The sequence below is a fragment of the Equus przewalskii genome, chromosome 2 (genome assembly GCF_037783145.1).
Source record: "Equus przewalskii isolate Varuska chromosome 2, EquPr2, whole genome shotgun sequence".
Classification (NCBI taxonomy): Eukaryota; Metazoa; Chordata; class Mammalia; order Perissodactyla; family Equidae; genus Equus; species Equus przewalskii.
Genome location: NC_091832.1, coordinates 36,369,784 through 36,392,904, shown reverse-complemented (window position 1 = coordinate 36,392,904; position 23,121 = coordinate 36,369,784). Strand labels below are relative to the sequence as shown.

The following is a 23,121-nucleotide window of genomic DNA, read 5'->3' as shown; positions in this document are numbered from 1 at the left end:
AAGTGCCAAGGCTGTGCATGACCCTACCCCTGCCTGTCACTTCTCTTTCTGGCCCACCCCCTTTCCTCCCTCACCTTCCCGCTAGAGAGGTCTCCTTGCAGTTTCCTAAACCCTCAAGTCTGTTTTCCACCCCAGGGCCTTTGCACAAGCTCTTCCAGCTGCCTGGAACACTCTGCTCCTGACAATGTCTGGATCCTTCTCACCCCTGAGGTGTCAGCTTAAATGTCGCCTTGTCTATGAGGTTCTCAGGCTTCCTAACTTGATTCCTTTTCAGACCTAGTCCCAATTGGCAATGACCTTTACTATTCTAAAACTTATTATCCTTTCCCTCCACTAGAATCTCAGCTCCATGAGGACAGGGACTTGTCTGTCTCCTTCATTGCCACGTCCCCAGAACCTCAGGCAGTGCCTGGCATCTAATAGGCCCTCATTAAATGACACGCAATCCTGTGCTTTGAGATTAGGAAGGTGGGGGAATCAAGGAAGGCTCCCTGGAGGAGGTGTTTAGATCTGAAAAACAAATGCCGAGAAGGGATAGGTGGTTGGCAGTGAGGACAGGGTCACGGGGCTCTGAGCCGGGTAAAGAGGGATTAAGGGAGCCACCTTACCCTCCTTGGAATATTCTAAAGAGAGGCCCACTTGAGGCCTGGAAACTTCTGTCTAGGTGTGACCTTGCTCCAGAAGGGCTGTCCTGTGAGGCTTCAGAGCCAGACACACCCAATTCTGCAGCCTAGTAGCTGTGTGACCGTGGGTGAGTCCCTTAGCAGCACTAGGTCTCAGCTACCTCATCTGTTTAATGGAGGTGGTGACAGCAATAGCCGGCATTCACTGAGTGGCAGCCCTGCTGCTGAGTTCATACGGTGGCTAACTGAATCCTCACAGCCACCCCATGGGACAGGTACCACTGGGACGGAGGTACAGAAGGATTCCACCCAGTAGCGCTGGTGATGGGCTTGGCTCCACGTCCGGCCCAGCGGGTGCTCAGCACTGAGTGTCGGTGACATCGAGGCCATGGGCAGGTATTTCCCTTGCAGAGGGAGCCCTGGAACCCTCCGGACGCTGACTCGGCCTGAGTCAGGGCTGTCCTCACAGTCCTGTACCTGGACGCCTGCCCACACAAAGGGCTGTCCGTCCATCTCCAGGTCTCTCTCTGGAGACTGGTCGGGCCACCCACCCCTCTGGCCTGCTGTTACCGCAGCGATGCCCTGAGTCATGCAGCGCCGCCTCCCTGGCTGCGGGCCTGGCCGGCTGCCGAATGTGCATCACATTTATGCCAGTTAATTACAGCCATTACTGTCGTTATGAAAAATTTATGTGATCTCGCAGGTCCAGGAAGCCCCGGAACGCCTGGGGCAGGTGCTCCTCCTGGGGGCCGGCCCGTCTCCCTTCACCGGGCTGGGAGCCCTTGGAAGATAAAGGCGGTGTCTCCCTCCTTAGGCTCGAGCTCTGGACAAAAGATCTAAAAGAATGTGTGAACCTGCATGACTGAGTTGGAAGAAAGTAGAGGAAGGACTCAGAAGCAAAAACTAAATAAATTAATTAATAAAAATAAGGAAAGAGAGATGTGTATGCAAATTAAGAGAGGTAAGTGAGCCCTGAGCTGGCAGCTCCCCAGATTCCTGTAGACTAGAGCTTTGTTGGTTTTTAAATTGAGGCCAAATTTACATAGAGTAAAATTCACCCTTTTTCATATAAAGTTCGTTGAGTTTTGACAAACGCATACAGTTGTGTACCCACCACCACAATCAAGACAGAGAGCTGGGGCCGGCCCGTCAGCGAGTGGTTGAGTTCGCGAATGCTGCTTTGGGGCCCCAGGGTTTTGCCAGTTCAGATCCCAGACGCGGACACGGCGCCGCTCGTCAGGCCGTGCTGAGGTGGCATCCCACATGCCAGAACCAGAAGGACCCACAACTAAAATATACAACTATGCACTGGAGGGTTTGGGGAGAAGAAGATAAAAACAAAAGAAGAAGATTGGCAACACATGTTAGCTCAGGTGCCAATCCTTAAAAAAAAAAAAAGATAGGGAAAAATTTCACCGCCCCACAAATCTCTGTGTGCCCCCTGTGGTCAACCTCTTTTCTCATCTCTGGGCCCTGGCAAACTTGGATGTGTTTGCTGTCCCTGTGGTTTTGCCTTTTCCAGGATGTCCTGTAAGTGGGATCACATAGTGTGTCACCTTCTGTGTCTGGCTCTTTTCGCTGAGCGTGTTGCCTTCAGGATTCATCGGCGTTGTGCTGTGTGTCCGTAGTTGACGTTGGTGTGTGGGTTTACCGCAGTCTGGTTATCTGTTTACTTCTGAAAGGACGATTGGGGTGTTTGCCGTGTCTAGCGATTATGAGTAAAGCTGTTATAAACACTCACGGCCGGGTTAGGGTGTGAGTGTAAGTTTTCGTTTCACTGCGGTAAATAGTCTGAATGAGATGGCTGGGTCGCGTGGCAAGTACGTGCTTGACGTCGTAAGAAACTGCCAAACTGTTTTCCAAAGTGGCCGCACCGTTTGGCCTCCCCCGCCCTGGCCAGCAGTGGGGAGCCGTGCTTTGAACAGGTGTGTGTGAGACGGCAGACGTAACCCAGGACCTGGCCAGGCAGAAAGTGGGATCCGAAATCCCCATCAGGTCCCCTCTCCCCTTTAGAGAAAGGGTACACTTGAAAAGGGTCTGTCTTCCAAAAGGAGATGGCAAAAAAAGTGTTTGCACTTGGCTTTGACTCAGGATGGAAGGGGAGATAAACGCTTCCCTGAGCCAGCCCCCCGGGGGAGTTCAGAGCCCGGATTCCTACGTCTTGCTTGGTCCAGAAACTTCGAGCTGAGAATTTAGTTTAAAGTAGTTCCTGGTGAGTAATGCTCCCAGGTGTTAGCACAAAACAAACTAAAGTCCTTTCTGGAGGAAAACATGTCAATCAAAGCCTTAGATAATCCCCACAATTGGAGTCCTGTAATCACGAGCTTACAGTGAAAAATTAAAAAAACACCCAAGAACCGAGATTCTATGAACAAGTTTTTATTTTATTTATTTATATTGTTATTATTATTTTTGGTGAGGAAGACTGGCCCTGAGCTAGCATCTGCACCAATCTTCCTCTATTTTGTATGTGGGACGCTGCCATGGTGTGGCTTGATGAGTTGTGTGTGGGTCGGCGCCAGGATCCAAACCTGCGCACCCCGGGCCACCAAAGTGGAGCACATGAACTTAACCACTATGTCACCAGGCCCGCCCCCTGAACAAGTTTTAGTAGAAACAAGAAGCAGCAGAATCAGACCTGCAAATACTTCAGGTATTGGAATTAGAATATTCATATTAAGAAATAAGGGTGCTAAATAATTTAAACAAATAAAAGAAAGTATTGAAAGTGTGAACATGGAACGCATTAAAAAGGACCAGGCACAGTTGCTTATAAAATTAAACAGATATTTACCGTATGAGCCAGAAATTCCACACCTAGGTATTTGCCAAAGAGAAATGGAAACATATGTCCTGGAAAAGATGAGTACATGAATGTTCATAAAAGTTTCTTACAGCCTCAAACTGGAAATAACACAAATGTCCATCAGCAGGTGGGTGGGGAAACAAATTGTGGTGTGTAACGGGGTACCACTTAGCGATAAAAACGAATGAGCTGCAGATAGTTCCAACTGCTTGAATTAATCTCAAATCAGTACGTGGAGAGAGAGAAGCTATATGCAAAAGAGCACAAACTGTATGATTTAATGTTTATGAACTCTTTGAACCGGTAGAACTAAGCTATAGTGACAGAATGGAGATGAGCAGTTACTTGGGGCCCAGATGGAGGTGGGGTTGATGCGAAAGGACACAAGGGAACTTTTTTGAGAGAATGGAAACGTTTTACATCTTGATTGTGGTGGTGGTTACACAAGTAATCAGACGTGGGTCACAACTCACCAAACGTTACACTTAGGATAGATGCATTTATTGTATGCGTGTTATAAATGATATAACAATACCTCAGTAAATTGTACTTCAGTCAAGTTCATTTTATTGAAGATTTTTTTTTTATTTTTCCTTTTTCTCCCAAAGCCCCCCGGTACATAGTTGTGTATTTTTAGTTCTGGGTCCTTCTAGCTGTGGCATGTGGGACGCTGCCTCAACGTGGCCTGATGAGCTGTGCCATGTCCGTGCCAGGATTCAAACCAGTGAAACCCTGGGCCGCCAATGCAGAGCACGTGAACTTAACCATTCAGCCACGGGGCCGGCCCCCAGTAAAGTTCATTTTAAAAAGGCAGTTTGAAAAATCTTAAATTGAGCTTCTAGAGATGAAATATATAAAATTTAAATAGAAAATACAATAGCTGAAAAGAGGATTAGTGAATCAGATTACTGAATAAATACTGAGATTGTAGCACAGAAAGACAAAGATGGAAATTATGAAAGGGAGGTTCAGAGATGTGAAGGATAACGTGAAAAAGTCTACAAGAAATTGATTCAGGGCCTGGCCCAGTGGCACAGCGGTTAAGTGCGCACGTTCTGATTCTCGGTGGCCTGGGGTTCACCAGTTCAGATCCCGGGTGCGGACATGGCACTGCTTGGCAAAAGCCATGCTGTGGCAGGCGTCCCACGTATAAAGTAGAGGAAGATGGGCACGGATGTGAGCTCAGGGCCAGTCTTCCTCGGCAAAAAGAGGAGGATTGGCAGTAGTTAGCTCAGGGCTAATCTTCCTCAAAAAAAACAAAAAAGAAAGAAATTGATTCAGAATTCTAGAAAGGGTCAATGGGAGAATAAAGGAGAAACATTTTTCAAAGGGATAAACGCTGAGAATTTTCCAGAATTAATGAGCGATGGATTCTCAAATTCAGAAACCCAAGCAGAAAAAATAAAAAGAAGTATCTATCTTGACAATTATGTTGAAAGTTCAGAATATCAAGGATAAAGAGAAGACCCTAAAAGCAGCTAGAAAAGTCAGAACACCTACAAAGGAGCAACAGTTAGTCTGATGGCTGACTTTCCTCGGAGACAGCGGAAGCCAGAGGCGGGAGAACGATACCGTCCACGTGCTGAGAAAATCGCTAATGACCAAACTGGAGACTCAGCAAAACCACCTTTCAGGAGTGAGGGGGAGTTTAAGGCAGTTTCAGAGCAAGAAAACCTGACACTTGCGTTCCAAATGAGACACATTAGAGGAAATCATAAAGGATGTGCTTTGAAAAGAAAGATGATCTTAGAAAGAAAGTCTGAGACACAGATGAAATGGTGAGTAATGAACACGCCAAACACGTGGCTGAGTCCAATTAAACACCAAATCTGTAATTAGTGGTAGTGATGTCTTTTTTGAGGGCTTGAAAGAGTGAAAATACCAGGCAACGGGAGCACGTTAAGTCAAGAAGGGGTAATCAGACTTAAAATTTCCTGAGGCTGCGGCATTATTTTGGAGGAGAGTAAATGTGGTTATTTATAGACATAATGCTTGGGGACAGAGAGGTCTGCAAACTATGGCCCTCGGGCCAAATTAGGCCCAGTGTCTGTTTTTATAAATAAAGTTTTATTGGAACACAGCCACACCCATTTTTTTATGTATTATCGTCTCTGGCGGGTTTCCTGCTGCCACAGCAGAGGTGAGCAATCGCTACAGAGACAGTATAGCTGGCCAAGCCTAAAGTAGTTACTACTGGGCGCTTTGTAGAAAATGTTTGCCAAAAAAACAGAAGGGGAAAATAGACTGAGGAGAAAACTCAATCCAAGAGAAAAGAAAAAAGGAGAAAAATAGAAAGATACAAAATTGAGATAAGAGAACATACAAAGTAGGATGGCGGAAGTAAATGCAAACGCTTCTAGCCACTGCCCAATGCTCCACTTCCATCTCAGCTCGCAAGGTCTCCAAGCCTCACCTCTCTTCCCTCCCCACCGTGCTCCCGTGAGGCGCCTGTCCCCGTGACCCACCGTCCCAGCTCCGGTCAAGGGTACCAACGACCTCCACGTTGCTAAGCCCAGTCGTCCAGAGCTTTCCAACCGGGGTCCCCTGAGAAAGACGCCCAGATGTGCGTTCTCTCCGCTCTTGGGGGCATTGGGTGGGGCCTGGGGTGGCCAGAGGTAAGTTGGTCACCTTCATCCTTGAGCAGCCTGGTGTGTTTCCCTGGGGAACACATCAATATAGGTGTTTTCTACTCGTGCCATCATCTGGAAAAGGTTGGGAGGCCCGGTTAGGGTCGACCTTCAGTCCTTTTCTTAGGCTTCTCACAGCATTTCACACAGCGGGTCAGGCCCCTTCTTGAGACGCTGTCTCTTCCTGGATGTCCCCATTCTTTCCCGGTTCTTCTCCTCCCTCCCTGGCTGAACAAAAGAGAGAAAATAGACTGAAAAAAGTGAACAGAATTTCAGAGACCTGTAGGGTTTAATAAGAGGTCTAACATTCAGTTGTTGGAATCTCAGAAAGAGAGGGGGAAGATGGTGGAGCTGAAAAAGTACTCAAGAAATAATGGAAAAATTTCCCCAATTTGGCAAAAGACACAAACCTACAGATTTAAGAGTTCTGTGGACCCCAAACAGGATAAAAAAAATCTATGCCAGGACACATCATAGCCAAACTTCTCAAAAATGAAGGCGAAAATAATTTTGAAAATAGTGAGAGAAAAATGACATCTTCCCCATGAAGAAAACAATTAGAGTGAAAGCAGAGTTGTCATCTGAAGCTGTGGAAGCCATGTGGCACATTCTCCTGAAAGAAAAGAACTGTGAACCAGAATTCTATATTTAGCAAAAATATCTTTCAGGAATGAGGAAGAAATAAAGACACTCTCAGATGAGGGAAAACTAAGAGAATTGGTCACCAGCAGACCTATCCTAAAGACCTTATCTAAACAGAAAAGAAATGATAAAAGAAGGAATTTTGGAATGTTAGGAAAGAAGAAAAAACAATAGGAAGAGCAAAATTATGGTAAGTACAATAGATTTTCTTTCTCTTCTTGAATTTCCTAAATTGTTTTTGATGGTTAATGGTTGATAACCAGGGATATCAAAAATTATAAAACTGTCTGATGTGATTTGCAATGTATGTAGATAAAGTATTTAGGACTTATATTATAAATTGGGAGGATAAAATGATGTAAAAGGAAGTTAGAGTTCTATAGTTCACTTGAACTGGTAAAATGATGATATGAGTAGATTGTGATAAGTTATGTAATACCTGCAGCAGCCATTGAAAAAAGTCATACAAGGAGATACACTCAAAAACACTATAGAGAAACCAAAATGGAATTCTAAAAAATGTTCAAGGAACCCACATGAAGATAGGAAAAAGAAAACAGAAAAACAAAATGAAATGGCAGACCTAAGCCCTAACAGATCAATAATTACATTAAACGTAAATGGTCTATATAAACCAGTTAAAAGACAGAGATTGGCAGAGTGGTTAAAAAAAATATGACCTAGCTATATGCTGTCTACAAGCAACTCACTTCAAATATAATGATACAAGTAAGTTGAAAATAAAAGTATGGAGAAATATACCATGCCAACATTAATCAAAAGAAAGCAGGAATGCCTATGTTAACGTCAGATGACGTTGACTTCAAAGCAAAGAAATCACCAGAGACAGAGAGGGGCATTACATAATGGATAAAAGAGCCAATTCACTAAGAAGACTTAGAAATCATAAATGTGTATGCACCAAACAACAGAGCTACAAAATATATGTAGCAAAAACTGATAGAACTGAAAAGAGAAATAGACACATCTACAATTATAGCTGGAGATTTTAACACTTTTTGAACAATTGATAGACTAGTGAGAGAAATCAGCAAAGTTATAGAGGAACTCAACACCATCAACCAAAAAGATCTAATTAACATTTATAGAACACCCTACCCCATAGCAGCAGAATGCACATTCTTTTCAAGGACCTACGGACATATACCAAGATAGACCATATCCTGGGTCATAAAACAAATCTCAAAAAATTTAAAAGAATTGAAATCATACAGAGTGTGCTCCCTGATCACAATGGAATTAAAACGAAAATCAACAGAAAGATAACAGGGAAATCTCCAAACACTTGGAAACTAAACAACACACTTGTAATTGATACATGGGGCAAAGAGGAAGTCTCAAGGGAAATAAAAAAAAAATGCATTGGGCTGAATGAAAATGAAAATACATCATATCAAAACTTATGGGGCACAGTGACAGCAGTGTTGTGGGGAAATCTAGAACACTATGCTTACATTAGAAAAGAGGAGAAGTCTCAAATCAATACTCTAAGCACCAACTTTAAGAAATTAGAGAAAGAAGAGCAAAAGAAACTCAAAGCAAGCAGAAGGAAGAAAACGATGAAGAGCAGAAATCAATACAATTGAAAATGGAAGAATAGAGAAAATGAAACAAAAAATGAAATGAAAAAAGCAAAAATGAAAACAAAGTCAATGAAACAAAATCAACGAAACAAAAAGCTAGTTCTTTGAAAAGATCTCTAAAGTTGACAAATGTCTAGTAAGACTGACAAAGAAAAAGGAGAGAAGTCATAAATTATCCATATCAGGAATGAAACCAGAGATATTGCCATAGACCCTGCAGACATCAAAATAATAATAAAGGAATATTACAAACACCTCTACACACATAAGTCTGACAACTTAGATGAAATGGACCACTTTCTTGAAAAAACACAACCAACCAAAATTCACCCAATATAAAACAGGTAATTTGAAATAGCTCTTTGACTTTTAAAGAAATTGAATTCATGACTTAAAAATTCCTGAAAAAGAAATCTCCCGGCCCAAATGCTTTCACTGGAGGATCCTACCAAATGTTCAAAGAATTCTCCAGTTCTACAGAATCCCTTCCATAAACCAGAAGAGAAGTTGTTTCCCAATTCATTTTATGAAGCTGGCATCACCCTGATATAAAAATATACGAAACTAAAGCGGACTGAACCCCAAGAATTGGACAAATCTACTATTAAAGTGGGAGATTTTAACATGTCTCACAAACTGATAAAGCAGACAAATGTTAGTCAGTGGAAGATTTGACCAGCACAAATGACAAGCTGCCGCAGTCAACATAAACGTGCATCAGTCGTGTATCCAGCATACATTCTTCTCAAGCCCAGGGAACAGAGATGGAAGCTGGCGTGTGGATACTGTCTGTAAAGCAAGTCTCAACAAAATCGAAATAAATTGTATCACCCCGACCACATCCTCTGACTCTAATGCAATTAACTTAGAACTCAGTAAGGATAACAGGAAAAACCCATTGGTTTGGAAACTTAAAAACCGTCTTTTAAATAACTCACCAGTCAAAGGGATATTGCGGTGGAAATGATGAACTGAATGATAATAGAAAGACAACACGTGAAAACTCTTGGACTCAGCTAAAATGGTTCTTAGAACAAAACGCATAGTCTTCAATGTTTACGGTAGAAAATAAGAAAGGTAGAAAATGAGAGAATGAAGCACCCAACTAGAGAAGTTGGAAGAGTAACAAGATTAACCCAAAGAAAGGAAAGATAATATAAAAGTGGGAGTTGGTGAAAAAAATAGGATTTTAAAAAAGTCAAATTTGGTTCTTGGGAAAGATGAACTAAATTGTTAAACTTTGGACAAGATTCACGGGGGAAAAAGAGAAAGGCAGAAATAACGGGATTTAATGAGACAAGACAGTATGAGTATGAAGATGTACAACAGGAAACAAAAGGAAGCCAGCTGGGTGCCTGAAGCGGACGGGTACCATTTTGGATCAACTGGCCTTCAAAGACCGGGGTCAAGCACGATCTTTTTGGGGAGCCAACTTTGTGTCTCTGGGAGCTTCATGCTCATACTTGCCAACAGGCAGCAGCTCAGAGAGGGGCCCGCTTCCCCTCCCAAGGAAGCCCCCAGGAGCGTGGTCCCTTCCTCCCACACCTCCTCCTGTCTCGCTCTCCTCCTACCAGAGGTAGAACTGTCATGTCACCACGCGGCTGCACCGTGCTGATTTCCCAAGGAGCGACACCATTTTACATCCGCACGAGCAATGTCTGAGGGCTCCAATTCCCCCATATCCTACCAGCACTTGTCATTATCTGCTTTTTTTGTGTGTGTGAGGAAGCTTAGCCCTGAATTAACATCTGCTGCCAATCCTCCTCTTTTTTTGCTGAGGAAGACTGGCCCTGAGCTCACATCCATGCCCATCTTCCTCTACTTTATTTGTGGGATGCCTACCACAGCATGGCTTGATAAGTGGTGCCATGTCTGCACCTGGGATCTGAACCCTAGGCTGCGGAAGCAGAGCCTGCGAACTTAACCACTGTGCCACCCGGCCGGCCCCTCGTTACCTACTCTTTGATAGTAGCCATCCTAATGGGCATGAAGTGGTACCTCATTGTGGTTTGGGTTTGCATTTCCCTGATGACTAACAATGTCAGGCATCTTTCCGTGTGCTTATTGACCGTTCATGTACCTTCTTTGGAGAAATGTCTGTTCAAAACCTCTGTCCATTTTGTAATTGGGTTGTCGTTTTAATGTTGAGTTGTAAGAGTTATTCACATATTCTGAATATTAGGCCCTTATCGGATATATGATTTGCAAATATTTTCTCCCATTCTGTGGGTTGTCTTTTCACTTTCTTCCTCTTGTCCCTGGAAGCACAGAAGTTTTAATTTTGATGAAGTCCAGTTTATCTATTTTTGTTTAGTTGCTAAAATTAACTTTAAATAAAACGCAAATATATGCCAACAAACGTGAAAACTTAGATGAAATGGACAAATTTCCGGTAAAGTATAGCTTATCCGTACAACCAGTGGTGGACTGGTAAACGCTTAACAATTGACTTTCCAAACACAACGCGCGCACAAGCAGAACGCCCTTGTTTGTAGCGTTTACCAGTTTCCATCGTGTAAGTTTTCCCGCCACGGCCGGTTTCAAGCTACCAGCGTGACATCACTGAATGTGGAGGCGGGAAGAGATGCTCACCATGCGCTCTGCAGGGCGGGCGGCCAGCACAGGAAATGGAAACCTGCCATGTCCTCCTGCCAGTGAGGCCCCACCGGCCATCCTCCACCCTGCGAGAGCTGCTGATGCTGCAGCTAGTGAGGGATGACATCAGCAGAGTGCCACCAGAGAGCGGCAGCCGCGGAGCTCATACTTGCTCCTGGCCTGGCTGTCTTTCTGGGACCATTACTGAGCCATGGTTCTGCCTGAGCCTTTAAACCTAACCAGGCATGTGTAGACTCATGCATCACAGAATGTCAGTGACCAGTTTCTTGCAACTGAGGTTCAGAGAGGGCCAGCAACATGCCCAAGGTCACACAGCAGGACGTGGCAGAGTTCAGCTGGAATCCAAGCCTCTGGACTCCTGTCTCAGCTTTGGGGCTGTGCAAACTTGAGTTTGGCCCATGAACCCTCTTGAGCTGAGCCCCTGGGGCCCTCGTGCAGCCCTCCACTGGCCTGAGGATCCACTGGCTGAGCGCATGCCCAAGGCCAGGTCTGGCTCTGCCTGCCCCATTGCTCCTCCTCGGGGAGCTCAGGGAGCTCCACAGCCAGGGCTGCAGCTGCGGGGGTGAGGGCGGCAAGGCCAGCTGTGAGCCGGGGGAGAGCCCAGCCCCTGCAGGACCAGGTCAGTGGGGTGAGGTTGACGGGATGCGCTGGGCACGCCCAGAGGAGGTGAGCGTGCCCTGGGGCTCTCCAGAGGCCGCGGGTTCAGCGGAGAAATAAAGTGTGGGCTCCGGAAGCAGACAGAGCTGGGCTGGCACCCCAGCTCCCCTCGTGGGTGCTGCCTGAGCTGGGACGAGGTACCTCCACATCTTTGGACCTCCGTTTCCTCTCTTAAAGGCTCCTGCTCTCGGGACGGCCGTGAGACCCGCAGGAGGGAACGTGCAAGCGCTCTGCTCTGGGCCAGCACCTGGCAGGGGCTCAATAAGAACTAAGTCCCTCTCCTGCCCCAGCTGTCTCAGCAGGGCCGTGTCCCTGCTTCAGGGAGCCTGGTGGTGGCTAGGGCGGGGGTGGGATGGAGGGGTGCTGTGACCTTCCATGCCCCCTGACCCCCATCTTGACAAATTTCTACCACAGCTGGAACCCGGGTCGGCCTCCTCCCGGGATGCGTGGGGCGGGACAGAGAGCCAGGAGTGGGGGGTCCAGCCCCAGTGCAAATCCCTGAATACCCCAAAGGCAGAAGACCTTTCTGACATCCTGAGCTGTCTGCACCGGGACCGCTTGATGGGAAGAGCTGCTCCACCTGCCCCAGTGCCAGCGAGAGCCCTGGCCAGGGGACAGGGGGCCAGTGGCAGATCCAAGCCCTACTGCTGATGTGCTGTGTGACCTTGGGCAGGTCACTGCCCTTCTCTGGGTCTCATTGGTCCCTTCTGTAAAAGGCCCTGCCATGCCTCCTTCTGGGACTCAGTTTCCCCATCTGTCAAGCAGGGAGGCCAGCCCCTGGCTGGTTTTGCTCCTGGAGGGAGTTGGCCCAAGGCAGAGAGCGTGTAGAAGCTCTTTGCCAGAGTGAGCAAGTGTGCGGTTTTGTTTTTTTGTTTTTCTTTTTGAGGAAGATTGGCCCTGAGCTAACATCCGTGCCCATCTTCCTCTGCTTTGTATGTGGGACGCCTGCCACAGCATGGCTTAATAAGCAGTATGTAGGTCCACCCCGGGGATCTGAACCCATGATCCTCAGGCTGCATACAAACTTAACCGCTATGCCACCGGGCCGGCCCCAGTGTGCGGTTTAAGAGCGACCCTCACAGCGGTCTCCTGAGGGCTCCTCCATCACCTGGAGATTCCCCCAGGACAGGGGCTGTGCCTCTCCCATTAGATCGGAAGGTTTGCAGGCTGTGCCAGCCCCTTCAGACTGTTCCTTCTCCATCTTTCTCCACCACAGCCAGCACCCAGGAGGCCTGCGTAGTGGGTGGCTGCTGTGTGTGCGCCTGGCCCTTGGGGACCAGAGCTGGGAAAAAGGGGCGCACACGTGGACTCAGGGGAAGTGGAGCAGGAATCAAGTATTAAAACAAAGCAGTGGCTCGGAACGAAGCGCCCGCCCTTCTAGGCGGCTCTGGCACCGTGAGCTCCCAGGGCACACAGCCATGGTCGGGCTGGGTGATTCAGGCCTGCACCGCGGCTGGTTGGCTCTCAGACTCAGCCAGGCCCTGACTGGTCTCACTGTGGGTTACTGGCTGGGGGAGTCCCAGGGGCTGGGGGCACTGAGATGCTGTTGGGGGAAGGTGAGGGGCGAGGGAGCAGGAGGGGTGGACCCGGCCTAGTCTCCCTGAGTCAGAGCTGGACAGCTCCCTGAGGATCAGCTACCCAGTGCTCTCCTGGTACTGCTGTAAAGACCAAGGTCACAGAGAGGATGCCCAAGGTCACCCAACCAGTCTGCCGGGTGTTAGGACTGGCACCCGGGGCTCCTGACTCCTGGCCCAGTGCACCTTCCCCTCTGCCTGGCTACTTCTTGGGGAGTTCCAGGTTGTGCTTTTAGGGAGCTTCCTCTCCCATCGGAGGGTGGAGGGAACTCCCCAGGCCCACGCCACTGTTAGCATGGAGCCCGGACCCCGGGGGCGAGTCTGGGGCCTGTCTGGGAAGACTTCCTGCCTCTTCTCTTTTCTTCTGGTGTCATTCATCCTCCGTCCTTCTTGGCATTCTTCTTTGGCTCTGCAGCCCGGCCCCTCCTACCAAGAGCAGGGGACAGGAGACTCTGCAAAATTTACCCCTGAGTAAAGGCACAGCGGATACAGAACTTGGCGAGGAGTGAGGGCAGAGGCCAGGGGAACCTAGTTGTGAGCACAGAATCTGGAATCTCCTCGAAGGCTCCACTTAATGTCTGCGGCTGTGAATTTTGAGTCCCTTGTACTACACGTGGCTGGTGGCTTGTCTTTTTCATGTTGATCTGCAGGCGTTCCTTATATATTCTGGAGGTGAGTCCTTTGTCATGTCGATGAAAATAATCCATAACCAATCTATAAATGAAAATTTGGGAGAGTTTATTCTGAGCTAAAATCTGAGGACCATGGCCCGGGGCCTTTCTTCTCAAAGGAAGAAAGGGCACCGAAGAAGTGGGGTGCACAGAGTGGTTCTATACCCCCAAACAGGATGTTTCACATATGATTCAAATGTCCCTTTTACAATAGTCGCGAGACTGCTCTGTTGGCACAGCAATTGAAGGACACAGCAGGTAGGCCTGCTGTCTCAGTGAACACAGCAGGGTGGCAGGTCTGCTGTCTCGAGCTGGGTGGTCACAGGTGAGCTGGGTGGTCAAAGGTGAGTGCAGCGATCAGTTCCTAGCCTAAGGAAAGATGCTTATCCCTAAGGAAATGCCAATGTGGGGGGAAGTTGTACCTTTATCTTAAGGCCATTTGTTCTTGCCATAGTAAATGTTTTAAAGCAGATATGCAATGCGTGCTCAATGGCCACAGTCAGGCCCTTTTGGAAAAAACAAAGTCGGACCGAATTAGGTTTATACCAAATGGCTTCCTCATATACTCCAATATATCCTATTGCTTGCCATTTTTATTTGTCAGTCAGATACACCGATTATGAGGATCTTCTGCTCTACCTGGAAATTTAACTCATCTAGTCGTCAGCCCATTCCAGGAGCATCAGTAACGAATGGGCCAGGCTCTGTCTGTGCTGGGTGCTGGGTACCCACGTGCATACGATGTGGCCCCTGCCCTCAGAGGTGCTCACCTCTTGGGGAGGAGACAGACATTTAGAATAAGAAAGAAAGAAAGGCGATTGTTGAGGGACCGAGCTCTCACCAAGCTAACATGAGTTTCTTTACAGAAGTTTTATCCAGGAGGATCTCTTCTGAACCCAGGTAGGGTGAAAAGAATGGTTTCCCATGTTTGTTTTCTGGGCTGGGTCTTTAAATCCTTTGCAGTGAGCATTGCTTCTAGAAGCTTCCCATTGACTGAATGTGTGCTCACCTGCTGACCTCTCTCCCCTGGTTTCTGCCCTGGTTTTGGGTGTTACAGCTGTACCCACTAAGGTAGAGTTGAATTCTCAGCCTGGAACCCGGTCCTTGACGCTCATTGGAGGTCAGTCATGCAGCAAAGGAGGCAGTGAGCCTTTGCGGGGGAGAAAGGGTGGGGTCAGGCCTGGTGCATGCTCTGCAAATGGCGTCCAGTTTAGAACTCCACACCTGTCCTGGGGTCAGCGTGTACTGTGGCAGGCAAAGCCAGACTCCGCCACCCACCCCTTGAGCTGCAAAGCCTGAAGGGGACTCGGGAGGCTGTGAGCAGGACAGAGAAGAGAGGCCAACACTCAGAGCGAAAGGGCCAGGTGGACGCCAGGTTGGATGGGCGTGGCATGGAAGCGGGGCCCGGGCCTCAGAGAAGTCCACGGCTGGTTCGTGCACGGAGGGTGGGGCCTCGGCAGGCGGGGGCCCAGCATGTTGGGAGTGGAACAGTCAGCAGAGAAGGGCGAGGCAGACGGTGCTGGACAGGCAGCGAGAAGCCTGGGCTCTAGCTCTGGGCCGTTCCTGGCTTGCCACATACCAACCAACCCCCCTCAGGGAACTCAGTTCTCTGACCTCGGAAGTGGCCCCCACCAGCTCTGGCGTTCTCTGAAGCTTGCCCAGGCAGGGAGCAGGTTCCAAGGATGGGGCCAGCGTTGGGAAGCCCAGAGGAATGACGGAGAAGCAAGAGGCATGTTTGACCCAAGGATTGGAAACCCCATCCTGGCACATGAGGCTCTTCCATCCTCGTCCGTGGCTCCAGTGTCACCTCCTACAGGAAGGCCCCTGACCTCAGGCTAGACCAGGAGCCCATGGAATTTGGGGCCTCTCTTTACGCTTGTTCATAACGAGCTGCGTTACAATGTCTGCATCTGCCTGAGACTCCTCCGGCTCCCAAATTGGGAGCTCCATGAGGGCGCAGACTCCGTCCTGGCCCAGCGCCTGGCGGCCTGCAGACCGGGGCCGGGGGCAGCAATGTGGAGATGCAGGGTACACCCATGAGCAGCCTCGGGCTGCACCGGCCCCTGAGATCTCAATCCCCACCCTCTGCCTTCCTGGGTCAGGAGGCGGGAACAGGGGCACCAGGCAGACCACCATAGCCATGCCTCCATGGCCCCTCCCCGCCTGGACCCGTGGGTGGTGTCTCCCGAAGGCCTGGGAATCCTGGGATTAACCCAAGTGGCGTCACAGGAGGGTGGAATCAAGGACCCTGGGCCCCAGAGGGCACATGGGCAGGTGAGGTTCAGAAGAAGGAAGCCCATGGGCTCTCAGAGACCATCGAACTGTCCCCTGCCTCCTGACATATGCAGACAGGAAATCCCAGGGGGGGCTCTGACTTGTCTGGGGTCTCCCAGCCAGGGAGAGTCCCCCTCTTCCCAGCCCGGTGTGTCCTGGGGTTCAGGGTGTGTGTGCAGAGGAGAGGGGGTGTAGGGCTGGGTGGCTCACGCTGTGGACCAGGACAGGGATGGGCAGCCTGGGGAGCCCAGGTAATGGCCGGAGCTCGGGCTTAGGGTCCCGACCGTCCTGAATGGCTGGTGTGACCTGGGTGGCATTGGTGTCTCTGTGAGTCTTGCTTCGCTCACCTGGACCTGCCTTGCTGGGGAGCAAGAGCCCACGGGGAGCCCTGGTGAGTGCTCAGAGCAGATGCTCGGCATGTGTCCTCTCTCCCTTCCTCCAGCGGACTGAGCACTTTGAGGGGAGCCTGAGGACACACTTTGTGATGTCAGCAAAAGTTAGGGGTGTGGGAACTGCCACCCTGCCTCTTGTCAGCTCTCCATGGGAGGCCAGGTTGGAGGGCAGGGAGTAGGGACGTGGAGATGACACCAACGGGGGCCTGGTTCCCAGGAGAGAGGACGAGTTCAGGGTGCCCAGAGCTGACATTCCTGGGAAAGACAGCGGCAGGTGGGCAGGCAAGAAGGATGTGGCAGGGGGTGTAACCAGCTTTCAGGGTGTTGGCCCCAGCCCATCTGGTAAGACCTGGAGCCTCCTTGCCAAGACTTAATGAGATTTACTTTGTTTTGTTTGGAGCCAGGAAGGGTGCCAGTAGAGCTGGCTTCCAGCCTCGGCTCTGCGGCTGGTGGCTGTGTGACCCAGAGCCAGTCACTGGCCCTCTCTGGGTCCCTGTCTCCCTGTCCATGACCTCCCGCCTGAACCCTAGCAGTGGTGGATCCAGTTTAATTGGCTGAGTCACCTGATGGCTCCCAGCCTCAATTTCTTCATTTGTGTAGTAGGGATAAGCACAGGCGGGCTGTGTCCCCAGCACACAGGCCAGGAGCAAAGTAGGTGAGCAGTTCGTATCCAAGTGAGGGAGCAGGAGGCTTGGGGAAGAGGAGAGCCGGGGGAAGCGGGAGCTTGAGAGGGGCCTTGTCGGCCTGGGCACTCGCGGCACTGCCGGGTCTCCTCTGCCTTGCCCACGGGCCTCTCTCCTGCTCCGTGTCTCTGTCCCTTCGTCCTGTTTCTGTCCCTCCCTCTGTCTTTTTGTTCGTCTCTCTCTGCCTCCGTCTCTCTCTCTGCACCTCGCTCTGTCTCTCGGTCTCTGTGTCTCTTCTTTTCTCACTCTCTCCCTCTGTTCTCCGTTTTGGGCTTTCTTTGTCTCTGTCTCTCTGTTTTCCAGTCTGCTGCTTTCTGTCTGTTTCTCCGCCCCCTTCTCCCCTTCTCTCCCCTCTGGTGGCCCCTCTGGCTTCCTCGAGCCGCAGGGCCAGGCCGGGGTGGGGAGAAAGCTGAAGCCCTGCTCCCAGGTGACGCTGGACCCCCCCAAGGCCGCCCAGCCAAGTGCCGGGGTCGGGGCGGTAGAGGCTGGACGGCCCAAGAGCTCTCTCAAGGGGCGGCTGGAACCTCTGCCTGGGGAGCTTGGGGGCTGCTGACTGGCTGTGGCATGGGTGGCTGAGAACTGTCGTACCACCGTGAGTCCAGATATTTTCATTTAAGCCAGCTCCCTGATCCTCCGTGGCCAAGGGTCTGGTCCTCCCATGCCTCTGAAATGTGCCAGAGTGACAAGGGGAATGGGAGGGCATCCTGGGGCAGGGCCCGTGGGGGCTGCTTAAAGGACACAACACTCCCTGGGAGCCAGAGCCATCTCGGAAGGCTTCCTGGAGGAGGCGGACTGTGAGGGACCAGGAGGGAGACTAACCTGCCCTGAGTGCCCACCAGGGGCCTGGCCTGTGCTGGATGCTTTATAAACATCACCTCAGTTTCTTCATCTGCAGAGTGGGGATGACCACCTGGGAGGGGTCAGGGGGGTGGATTGTAAAGCCCAGTTCCTGAACCAGGAGTGCACGTAAGTCCCAGTTTACAGATGAGGCCAAAGGAGCCCCAGAGGGTCAAGTGGCTGCCTGTGGTCACATAGCCAGTGAACGGTGGGCCAGGGCCGGACCTGCCTCCCGGACAATGCTCTGTCCACTGTTGGTCCAGCCTGCCCTTTGCGACCCCCTCCACCCTCAATGCCCCTCCTTTCTTCTCCAGGTGTGGGACAAAGAGAATGGGCTGTGTGGCCTTGGGTCAATGACTGGCCCTTTCTGGGTCTATTCTTGGTGACAAACCAGGCTGGTGGCTTTCTGAGAGGATCTGAGGAGCCCCAGGCTCCTGCAGGAGGGCTGCAGGGACTGCTGGAGGGGAGGGGCTGAGCAGGTGGGCTTTGAGTGCACCAACCCCTCCCCCGCTCCCCCCGCCTTGGCCCTGAACGTCTCCTCTTTTATCTGTTCGAAATCTGAACCCCTGGACTTCCAGGTTATCTCCAAAGTCTCACCTTTTCCTGACTTTCTGAGAGAACGTGTGCCCCCGTATCCCCACCCTGGCCATGGGGACCCTCTCTGAGATGGGCGTCTGTCCCCAGGCTAGTCCCCAGCCCTAGGACTCAGGCCAGGCCAAGGCCAGCAGGGACAGGATGGCCTGGGCCCATATCTCAGGAGGCCCCAAGGCTTGAAGGATGTCAGAGTGACAGAGCTGGGCGGCCAGGGCCCAAAGGACCTTAGTGACGTGAGGCAGCTGGGGACTGACTGTCTCCAGGGTCCTCCTGCCATCAGGTTTCTGCTCGGAGGGGCTGGCCGGGGCCAGCAGGCCAGACACAGGACAGGCTAGACATGGGATGGTCTCGCCCTTCCCAGGGCAGAAGTTGGTGCAGCAGGAGGGGCTGAGGCCAGCGGCACCCGCGGCCTGTATGCACCGACAGCACACGCCGTAGCGAGAGCTGCTCCGGCTTCCTCGGAGACGGTAGAACGGAGCAATTAAAACACAAGCTCCGCGTCCCAGGGACTGAGGTTGCAGGTCTGCTTCCACCCTCATTAGCAGGAGACCTTAAACGTGTTGCTTGAACTCCCTGAGACTAGTTTCCTCCTCTGCATAGCAGAGGCGACAGCGGAGCTCACCGCCGAGGTGTGATGCTCGAATGAAAGATGTTGCCTGCAAGGTGCCTGGCACAGAGCTGGTACTGGGAGCGCTCAAGAGACACTGACTCCCGTCCCTTCCCTCCTCGTGTGCGTCCCCGGCCCTCAGCACACCCCCTTATTGCGGCTCTTACAGAATCCTCATTACAGCAAATTCACACGTCCACATTCCCATAACCCACCGTCTCCTGTAAGGCAGCCCGGGACCAGGTCTCGTTCGTTTTCTCATTGCCCGGGCCATGAAATGTTTGTGGAAGAAATGAATGATTTGGGGAAGGATGCTGTGTCCTTCTGTGCAACTGTTTCTCCACTGGGGGTCTTGGCAGATGATGTCTGGTCAGCAACACAGGTGGCGAGAACAGCAGTAGGACAGGCCAGATCTCGAAGGAGTGCCTCCATTGGACCGAGCTGCCCTCCTGGAGAGAAGGAAGAGCTTTCAAGGACCCGTGTTAGGCGGCCTGAGAATTCAAGTTTCTAACTCTGGGATCGATTCTCTGTCCTTTACCCCACGTTGCCTCTACCCGGCTGTGTGTTTTGAGGCAAGTCACTCCCCCTCTCTGGGCCTCTCTGTCTCTGTGTGTTCAATGAGGCACGTGGACCATATTTTCTGGAAGGGTTTTTGGGAATGGTTCCCCAGGGCTGAGTGAGCCCATCGAAGGTGCTGGACCCTGGCTGATTCTCCCAGTGGGACCTCAGCTGTAGCCAGGTTGGCTGACACTGGAAGCTCTCTGCTCTAGCAGCTGCAAGGAAGAGGCAACATCAGGGAGGGAAACCCCAAATTCTCCGCCACTCCCTGTATAATCAAAGGTTTGGATATAACAAAGAATGCTCACGGAAGAGTCTGAAGGATCCAAAGCACATTTTTCTATAGACACCCCACCCCAAAATATACCTGTGGATCAAGCCAGACACAACCGTAAGGATGTTGTGGCTCACTTAATTCAATATCCCATGTGTGCCCCATTTATTAAGCCCCACCCAGGGGCAGGGGTGGGCAATTTCCCTGAGTTGTCAGGGCCTGGAAGAGCTGGGCTTGTCTTCCTCAACTGGTCTGGTTTTACCTTGTGAGCACTATGATTCATGGAATTGATTGTATTTCTCTTTTTGCCTGGGCCACCAGGGAACTCACAGCTAAATCTGCCAACCAGACAGGGTGTCCATTCCTGTCTTTTTCTTTCTTTCCCCACTCTTTAACTTAATTCTCTCACTTAAAAAAAATCTTCCCAGGGCGTATTTTGTAGGCTGTCTCAGTTCTTTTTGTTAGGTTGTGGGATATCAATGTGCGAAAGCGGTGGAGGCGTGGAGTCTTTCTGCGGAGTGGGTGCTGGAGGAAGAGAACTGTGAGTAGGGAAGGGAAGGAGAGGGCGGGAAGGCTGGTGATGGACAGAGCTTCACAGAGACCCTCAGGTCAAGGAGCAAGTCCCCAGCAGGGGCAGTGGGAGGGCCTGGAGAAATATGATCAGGACTGGGGTGGGGCTAAGGGAAGGAGGGGTCATCAGGGGCCTGGTCTGGGGGGCCTTGAATGCCAGGCTAAGTTTCTATTTCTTGAGGATCAAGTAAACCTCAGGCACTTTACAAACGCATTTATGACTTCTCTGTTATTCCAGATCTTACGAATTAGGAGACTGAGGCTCAGAGCCGTTGAATCATTTGCTCAGGGCCCTGAAACCCAAGAATGGCCGAACCCAGATTGGAACCCAGACAGCAGGAGCCCAACGTCCAGGCTTTTTCTGCTCAGTCACCCTCCTTTGTCCTGGGGGCCGTGGGGAGCTGCAGAAGGCTTTCCGAGGAAGGACATTATCAGATGCTGCTGCCTGTGGCGTGGAATGCAGAGAGCTGGGGACCGGGCAACCAGGAGGCTGCTCAGGTGTCGGCTGGGAGGTGGCAGTGGCTGGGAGCAGGGTGGCAGTGGGGGTGAGGATGGGGGCCGACAAGACGGGATGAGGCGAGAGAGGGTTGGGAGGTACAGCTGACCGGTCGGGTGGGGTGACAGTTTTGGTGCTGGGGATGAGGGGGCGGAAGACCCAAGAGGCTGAGTGCCTCTGGCTTGGCGCCTGGGGTGGAGGCAGCGCCACTTACTGAGATGCGGAAAAGCCTGCTGGGGGCAGGGAAGCCCGTGATGTGCTGGGAGGCTGCTGAGCTGGCCACCTGTGGGGGTGGGGCTGCCTCTGCCCGACCACAGGCCCTGCCAGGCCTCTGCGGTGCCCAGCCCAGCCCCACACACGGTGTCACCAGCACTGCTGACGTTGCCAGGGGAGCCCTGGATGTCCCAGAGCCGAGGAGGGGTCGGCAATTCCTGAAGGTCCGTGGTGCCCCGTAGAGACCTGGGCCTGGGTTTCGGGCTCCAAGGGGACGTCATGAATTGAGTTGGGTGACTCATGGCCCTCACCACTTCCTGCCATTAGAGCTACTGGCCCCAGGCTCCCTGGCGCTGCAGGAATCGGTGGGTACCCTGCTTCCTCGTGATGGCTGAGTTAGAGTCCCAGAGGTCCCTCCTCCACCCACCTGGGGGTCCAGGATCCTACCCTGGGTGCCAGGGGCACAGGAAGGGGTAGTGGGTGACCTGGGACCTCCCAGAGGGGTGAGTTCATATAAGAAGCTGAGAGGACTCAATAGCTGGTGAGAACTCTGACTTCTAGAACAGTACCTGTAAACAAAAAGTGCCCAATAGATGTTTTTCAATGAAGGAGTGCATGAATGAAAACCTTGGATCCAGACTTGGCTTCCTGTGACTTTACTGTGTCATCTCGGGTATGTCACTGCCCTTCTCTGAGCTTCAGTTTACCCAGCTTGAAAATTAAGAGGCTGGACTGATGGTCTCTAGGGGCCCGTCCCGCTTGAAGCTGGGGATTCTGGGGAGCAGATGGCACTGTCCCTGTGGTGCTCAGGAGCGCTGAGAGTGGAGAAAGGCCACAGGCCAGGTCGTGCAGAGAGCTAAACTCTGCCGGTCTCCTCTCCCGCTCCCTCCATGGCTGCCCTCAGGGAGCTCAGGCGCAGGCTGTGTGTGGGGGGGGGCCCCCCTCCCTGGGGGTGGAAGAGCCCATAGCTGCTGTCAGCAATCGTGAGGGCAGCCCAGAACCCACTCTGATTGGTCACAAGGGCTCAGGTAGGCAGGTCCCAGGCAGGCCCCAGGTAGCGCGTCCTCAGGGGCATCAAGTGACCTCCCCAGCCAGAGTTATTCCCTCCACCGCCCTCCTTCCCCACCAAGCCAGAAACAGTCAGTGCTGGAGTCTCAGATGAACGGCCTAAGGGCCGGGTCTGACTTACAAATGGATTTTGCTTAACCCTATGGAGGCTCTGTGCTCTTCACTGTTGTCGCCACTCCTCCCATTGTCTTGGACCCAGCGGCTGCACCCTTGTGCTTTAGCTGCCTGACGCCTGAAGGCATCTGAGTTCGGAAACTCGGATGTGGCTCGACAGGCCCACATTGTGAGGAGGGAGCCTGGAGGGGGCTCCTAGGTTCGCGGGATCCTAGGCAATCTGAGGCTGGAAGACCCCTGGAGGTCACCAAGCTCTCATTTTCAGATCTCCGCTCCAAAATCCTTTCCCCAGACGGGCCTTCCCTGCTCAGCCTACTCAGAGCAGCAGCCAACACTCCCCGGCTTTACCCTGCGCTGGCGGTCCTCGCCACTTCCTGACGTCCCGTTCGTCCCCTGTCTCTCCTGCTGCTCTGTCTGCCCCATGAGGGCAGGCACTTGGTTTGTCTTACTCACTGTTGTATCCCCAGTGTCAAGAATAATGCCCGGCACGCGGTAGGTGCTCAGAAAAACTTGTTGAAGAATGGGGCAAAGGAGGCCCTGGACATGGTAGCACCAGCACCAGGCGCCCTGCCTGCTACGGTGTCCCTGGGTCGTTCCAGGGACGTCCCAGAGTCTTCCTAG

At 51.4% G+C, this 23,121-nt stretch overlaps 1 long non-coding RNA gene across 1 annotated transcript; it reads right to left on the bottom strand.

Moving 5' to 3' along the window:
- Nucleotides 1-3,976: 3,976 nt before the first annotated feature.
- On the bottom strand, nucleotides 3,977-16,542 carry LOC139080518 (uncharacterized). Its single transcript, XR_011535081.1, has 3 exons — nucleotides 16,442-16,542; nucleotides 10,383-13,863; nucleotides 3,977-6,284 (listed from the first exon to the last, which is right to left on the bottom strand). It is a non-coding gene; the product is annotated as an uncharacterized lncRNA (long non-coding RNA).
- Between the last annotated feature and the right edge of the window lie 6,579 nt (nucleotides 16,543-23,121).